This window comes from Octodon degus, unplaced genomic scaffold (genome assembly GCF_000260255.1).
Source record: "Octodon degus isolate 3935 unplaced genomic scaffold, OctDeg1.0 scaffold00192, whole genome shotgun sequence".
In the NCBI taxonomy this organism is placed as follows: Eukaryota; Metazoa; Chordata; class Mammalia; order Rodentia; family Octodontidae; genus Octodon; species Octodon degus.
The window spans coordinates 3,576,492-3,583,804 of NW_004524768.1; the positions used below are offsets into that span (position 1 = coordinate 3,576,492).

At 41.0% G+C, this 7,313-nt stretch overlaps 1 long non-coding RNA gene across 1 annotated transcript; it reads right to left on the minus strand.

The window, feature by feature from the left end:
• Positions 1-518: 518 nt before the first annotated feature.
• LOC111813487 lies at positions 519-5,469 on the minus strand. Its single transcript, XR_002818728.1, has 3 exons — positions 5,347-5,469; positions 965-1,281; positions 519-557 (listed from the first exon to the last, which is right to left on the minus strand). It is a non-coding gene; the product is annotated as an uncharacterized LOC111813487 (long non-coding RNA).
• Positions 5,470-7,313: the final 1,844 nt, after the last annotated feature.

Sequence of the window (7,313 nt, forward strand, 5' to 3'; positions counted from 1 at the left end):
AGATAAGAATTAGACTTTTTAAAGATAAAAAGTAGACTACTCCAGTATGGTCTTTGTTGGTTGTTATTTTTGTTTGAGCATTGCCTCAAAATGGTGCTACAAGCCTACAGAATCAAAGCTGTGTACAGCCTTCTCTTGGAATCTTACACATGGCAGGCGCTGAGCTCCCTGCGTTGCGAGTGGGCCTCTTCAAGTGCTTCATGAAGGGATGCTGCCTCACGTGGGCTGTTATTGCTGGTGATGGTCTTGCAATTATAAAATGGAGCTTTCTTTCCCAACTCCAAATTCATTATTTTTTAAAATTTATTTCTTAGAAATACACTTACATAAGAAGCAATGCTAGTGCAATTGAGAAAAAAAATACACGTTCAAAGAAAGGGAAACTGATTTAAAGTTAACTGTATGTAATATATGTGCACATATTGACAATTCAATTAAGAATTGGTCCCATATGCCTAAATTACAGAATCTTTGCATTTTAGAAATGGAGGAGCCAGGGATATAGCTCAGCAGCATAAGCACCTGCTTGGCAAGCTCAAGGTCCTGAGTTCTAATTCCTGGAAAAAGAAGAAGTGAAAATTACTCTCAAGGTTGTGTTAACTGAATTCTTCATTTTACAAGTAAAAAACTGAAACTCCCCAAATTTGATCCTTGTTAGCCAGAATTACTTTTAGAAGCAATACTAAATACTAACTTTACATTCCAAAATGTATATTCTCATAATAGTGACTTGGCTCTTGTATTGCACAGGGAGGTTTTAATAAGGAAAGGACTCATTGAAATAATCCAAGAAGTATAGCCTAGACTCTATTTTGAGCACTGTCAGAAAAGTGGACAAATTAATATTATAAACCCATCACCAGTTTTAATACTTACTGACTGGAGCAGTTAGGAAAGAGGAGCTTATACTTCAGTAACACTCTTGTTTACAGTGGCTTTTGAAACACTAACATTTATTTCTCACCCATGTTGTGTTCAGCAGTGGCTAGGAGAGTTGGGTCCTGAATTCAGTTAGTCACTGCAAGAGGACCCTCACTGACAGAAACTCCATAACTTATGATATCAGCAGCAAAACTATCATCCGTAGAGTGAACTGCAGACATGACAGGCCTGGCCTAAAGCACCAGCCTTGAAGGCTCTAGTGTGTCACTTTCCTGTCTTGAGACCTGGCTGACACAAGAACCTGAAGAGTTGTATCACAAAGTAGCAGACCCAGATAGTAGTGGGCATTGATAATGTCTTACTCCACTCTAACACTGCATTTAATTATTCAAATATAACCTGTGGGCAGAACATTTTAACCCTAAGTATTTTCATTGTAGATCTGTATAAAACAAGACATTTTCTCATTTTTCCTGCACTATTGCCAAGTGAGAATGATAGGCTTTATGGCATGTTTCCATAAATACTTCAACATGTATCTTCTGAAAGAACCGTTCACTTTTACATAATATTTAGCCCATTATTATACCTGACAAAAATAATAATATCCGTCTAACTCCCCAATCAATCCATATTTTAGTTTTCCAATTTTCTGAAGATGTCTTTTTGTGCACACCCCAAGATCCAATTAAAGACTCTGTATTGCATTTTTATATTTAGTATAATCTCTCATAATAACACACTGTCCCCTCCTGTCACCCCAGCCCTTTCTACAATCTTAATTTGTTGAAGTACAGGCTCAGTTGTCAAAGTGAATGCCCTGCTTTCTGTGTTGGTTATATGCTTTCTGTAGAGTGACTTTACTTGCTCTTTTAGCTTGTTTATCCACAACCAGGAAATGGGTAGAAAGCATCACTGGAGTTAGGTTGGCCATTTCTGGCAAGGACACTTCACAGGGATTGGTAGAGAGCTCACATCGCGCCACATTTGGAGCAGCTGTGGCCTGCTCTTTGGCTGTCAGTGATGCCACACGTGTCTTTACAGGGAGGCTGTGTATTGCTCCTTCCTGACAGCTCATCTTTCAGCTGACTGATATTATCAATTCCCCACAAAATTCTGGAAAACACTTTTTTAGAGGCAAGATTAATTTCCACATGTAATTCTCTCAGATAGTGAACTTTCAGATAATACAGAAAGACTACAAAAAAATGAAGCAAGTCAATATGAAAAGTTGACCTCTCAAAGGTATTGGGTTAGCCTGAAGAAAAGTTGGGATTTCATTTATGCTGTGTCTCCTTCCGTTTTTCTCCTATGCTTGGGCCTGGGCTCTTGTGAGGCAGAAGGTTCTTGGTTGTGCTCCAGCCTTTCTGCCTTCTCTTTGGGGTATTGTTTGCTTGCTTCCTCCTGATCCTAAGTGGATGTCCTCAAAGCACTGTCCTTTTCAACCTTGGCATGTGCCCCTGGGAAAATGTCATCTGCATCTGTAGTCCAACTGCAGTCTATCAGCTGGTGAAGTACAAATCACAGTGCATCTGTCATAAAGAGGGAGAGACAGACAGACAGACAGACAGACAGACAGACAGGCAGGCAGACAGGCAGACACAGACAGAGACACATAGACAGAGAGACAGAGAGGCTGATTCATTATAAGGAATTATAATACTCAAAGGGTTATAGAGGCTGACAGATCTCACATTTTCAAGCTGGAGACCCAAGAAGGATAGTAGTGTAAAAAATCTGAATTCAAAGGCTGAGAACAATGGAAGCTTATGCTGTGAATTCCACATCAAGGAAAAAGGCGGCTGATGTCCCAGCTCAAACAGACAAGCAGAACAAATTCTCCCTTTCTGCATCATTTTATCTCATCAACTTTATCTGCAATTTTTCATTCTGAGGTTTCTGTTGTCCATGGTCAACTATGGCCCAACAAATACTAGTTGGATAAATCTAAGCATAAACAATTGACATGTGTTAATGTGCAAGCCGTTTTGATAGTGTGATAAGATCTCATGTTGTCCTGTCCCCTCCCCCTGGGATACAAGTCATCCCTTCGTTCAGTGCATCTATGCTGCATTTCACCACCCACAGTTATTTAGCAGCACTGTTAGTTATCAGGCAGCCTGTCATGGCCTCAAAATGCTGCACATGGTTTGGTGTTCCCTGAGATTCCAGGGTCTACTGGGGCCCTGGGACATATCCCTTGTGTTTATGGGAGAGTATTGTATCCAGACCTTCAGCAGGTTGGATGAATCCACTCTTGTTGAGAAAGATACATATTTTATGGAGCCCCCCCAGTTCCAAGACAAAACTCAGCAGGAAGCATTTTCTGAGATGCACCTGGAAATAATGCTTCGCCAATCTTTGGGCACTCATGGTCCAGTCTCGCTGAGACGCAAGAGGCTGTCATTCTTGCAGTCTTCCATGATAGTTCTTGGAACCAGGTGCATATGCATCAAAGCTTCTTCAATGTACCTCTCTATCTTTTACAGGGTTTAACACAAGTGAGTCCACATTGATCCTGGAAATTCTCGTATTGGAAAACAAAATTCTCTTCTTGGTCTTTCATTTTCATATCCTGTGATTTTTTTTTTTTTTTTTTGATACTGGAGATTGAACCTAGGGAATGCTAAGATACATCCTCAGCCCTTTTAAAAGTTTTATATTTGAGGGGCCGGGGAGATGGCTTAGTGGAATAAGCGCTTTCTTGGCAAGCGCAAGGGTTTGAGTTCAATCCCCGGTTCCGCCAAAATACAAAATAAAATAAAAAACATATTAAAAAATAAAAAAAATAAAAGTTTTATATTTGAGACAGGGTCTTACAAAATTGCCCAAGCTGGGGTTGAACTTGTGATCATCCTGCTGGATCTTCTAGAGCAGCTGGGAGGGCACCGATGCACCTTGAGATGCACCACAAGACTGGGTTTGGCCCTGGGTCCCTCTGGTCCCAAGGAAAGACACACGAGACTCTCACATTACTCTAGTGATGCACCTAGCTCCTGAACAGCGGCTGGGAGCAGCCCATCTTTCCCTTTTCCTGTTCTCCTGCTGTAGCTCCCCCTAGCTCTTCTAGCTCTTCTCCAACAGCCCCTTCCCTTTCTCCCACCTCCAGTGCATTCTACCTGCAGTGTGGGTCAGTCATATGCCTCCTCCCTTCAAAAAGTGCCAGCAGCCCCTGGCTTTCTCACAAGATAAAGTTCACATGGTTTGTCAGGGACACAAACTTCCCCTCCTCCATGTTGAGAGCATTTTATTTATTAATAAACTTCGCTTGTTGAAGTGTAACACAAGCCCAGCGAAGTGCAGAATGGGAAATGCACAGCTTAGTGAGCCGATGCAGCAAATCCAGCTGGCTCACCCCAGAGGCCTTGCCGATCTTCCTTGCCTCTCCTCCCCACTGAGACAGCTCCCTCCTCCCGAGGCAGCCATGCTTTTGCCTTTTCTCCCTGTGGTTTGGGGGATCAAACCCAGAGCCCTGTGCACTGAGCTGCTGCCTCAGCTTTCTGACTTCCTACAGCTTAGGTCTATGTGCCCTTAGAAAGCCCTTACCTGAAAGGAACTTTACCATATGTATTCTTTTATTGTCTGTATTTTTACAGTTTTGTATTTGTAGGAGTCACCTAGGTTATGTGTTTTCAGATGTTCATATTTTGTTGAATAACACATGTGACTGCACCAGTATTGAGCTACCCATAATACCAGTGATGGATTTGGGTTATCTCCAACCCTTAATTATTATGAATACTGCTGTAATCAACCTTTATGTACAGGTTCTGTGTGTATCTGTCTTTTTTTCCATGGGGTATGTACCTAGAAGTAGAATTTCTGAGCCATGGGGCATGTATGCAGTCATCTTTAATAGTTACTGACCATTTTTCAAAGCGATTGTACCAATTTATGTTTCTATCACTGATGTATGAAAGTTTCACCTGCCAATAGTCAGTATTTTTAGTTTTTAAATTCTAGCCACTCTGGTCTGTGTATAAAAGATCTCATGGTGGCCTTCATTAACATTTCTCTGATGAGAAAGAATGTTGAGCATTTTTCATGCAAACAAATAGATATCTTCTTTTGTTAAGTCTATCTCTTTTCAATGGATTTGAAGGAGTTTTTAATATATTGTGATTATAACTCTCTTAAGTTACATGCATGAATAGAAATCTAACTTACTGGTGTATTTGGAGAACTAGAATTTTCTAACTCCAATGCATTCCAGTAATTATTAGTCATTAATTATTGCAGTTCATAATAATTAAGAGCTGGAAATAACCCAAATCCATCACTGGTACCATGGCTAGCTAATTACTGGTGCAGTCACACTATTAGGTATTATATATCAAAATATTGCCCGAATAACTTTTATTTTAGGGTGTCAGAGTGGGTGCACATGGCAGCCTAGGATGACTTTACCTTTAATAGGGAAAGGATTGGTGGGATCGGAAGTCACAGCCAACTTCCTTTCCTTACCTCAGGTGGATCAGGCCATATCTCCATCTCTGGATTCTGGAGTCAAGGGCAGTGAGCATCTCCTCATGCTAGGATAATGAGAGAGTTTGGAAATGTCCGTTTGGTCGTTGTACGAGAAGTTATTGATCCAATACAGTGAATGTTTAAATCTGAAAAAAAAATCTGTTATAATAAAAAGACATTGCCAGTAATCCCCTTCAAGATATTCCCACTTGCCTGAATCTGCTTGTTCTATCATTCTTGCCATTTGATAAGAGGCAAGAAGGACTGAAGCAGTCCTCTTTTGTGAGTATTTTTAGTTGCATTATTGTGACTCGCTTAATGTCCTGAATTGATTGAACTTATTTACCTCTTGTGGTCAGTTGATTTTGGGAAAGAGCCCAAAGTCACACAGCACCAAATCTGGTGAATAAGGTGGATGGGAATACGCAGTAATATTGTTATAAGCCTGCCATTCCCTTGGATGGCGCTCGGCAGCCGCATCCACACCATGACTGAGAACTCCAGAGCTGCTTCTGAAACTGGCAGGAATGATGGGATGTATCAGGCAAGGGGGAATACTTGGAGAGGGCGTTGATGGCAATGTGTTTTTTACTATGATTAATTTTTAACATTTAAGCACTCACCATATATGTTGATTATACAACTCGTATGAGAGTTCTCCAGGGAAATAGAACCAGTAAGTGATAACTATATATGTATAGCCACATCTGGTTATTGGTGTTGCCTTATGCCTGGTAGCTGTGCCCCACTGTCTACTGATCAGAGTTAAGCAGCTATGAAAATGCGTGCACATGGAGTCTCTGTATGTGTACATTTTACCTTAGGGTTGCACAGGTAAACATTTTCAATATGGAAAAATACACCTTGACGTGTTTAACACTGGTGCTCTTAGGAGAATCAGACTAGGAAAGGGACCCTTAAAATGTTGCTTATATATTTCCGTATAATATTTCTTTTATATTTTTATAATTTTTTAACTATTGAAAAGCCTCTTTCTCTCCTTGACTAGTGTTTGAGTCAAGTGTCACTCCCCATGTATGAAGCATCTCTGTTCATCGTTGTGCATTTAATGATGCTTGCACTCTGAAACAACCCACTGCTGGACAAGTTGGGGACCCCGGCACCTGCGCAGATTTGCGGAGTGAGTGGAACATGGCCTCAGTGTGCTGGCTTCACTGAAGGTCCACCAGATACTTACGTGAAGTGAAACAAGTCAATGTGATGGGCTGCATCTCGGGCCTCACCAGAATTCCTAATTGAATTCCTGACTCCTGGCAGTTGAGAATGTGACTATATTTGGAGCTAGGCTTTTCAGTGGTAATTCAGTCAAGATGAGGTCATTAGGATGGGCTCGAATCCAACATGAGTGGTGTCTTTGTAGGAAGACGAGATTAGGACACAGAGGGGCAGCCATGGGAAGACGCAGGAAGGACATGACGTTTGTAATGAAGAGGGAGGCATTGGGAGAAACCAGCACTGCTGACAGCTCAACTGTGGTTCTCCAGCCTCCAAACCAGGGGAAAATAAACTTATGTTGCTTAAGCCACAAAGTCTGTAGGACTTTGTTTTACCAGTCCCAGCAAATGAGTTGGCCACCTAAAGATTATCTACAGTATTTATTTATTTATTTATTTATTTATTTATTTATTTATTTGATACAGGGTCTCAATATGCAGTTCAGACTGGTAGCGATCCCAGTTTTGGGGCTGGCACAGTGTGTGGTACTAGGGGTTGAACCAGGATCCTCACACTTGCCAGGCAGGCACTTAGACCACTGAGCTATTTTCCCAGCCTCTATGTCTCCATTTTAAATGGTTGCCTCAAAACAAAAGTCACTGTCATATTCATGTTAGCCGCTTGTTTCATGTTTTATCTTTTAATTCTTAAAAGGTTGTTTCATAGTTCTTTGTTTTTGCCCTCAAGTTAATCCAGCAGGGAAGTAAATCAAGTATTCTTTTTCTTTT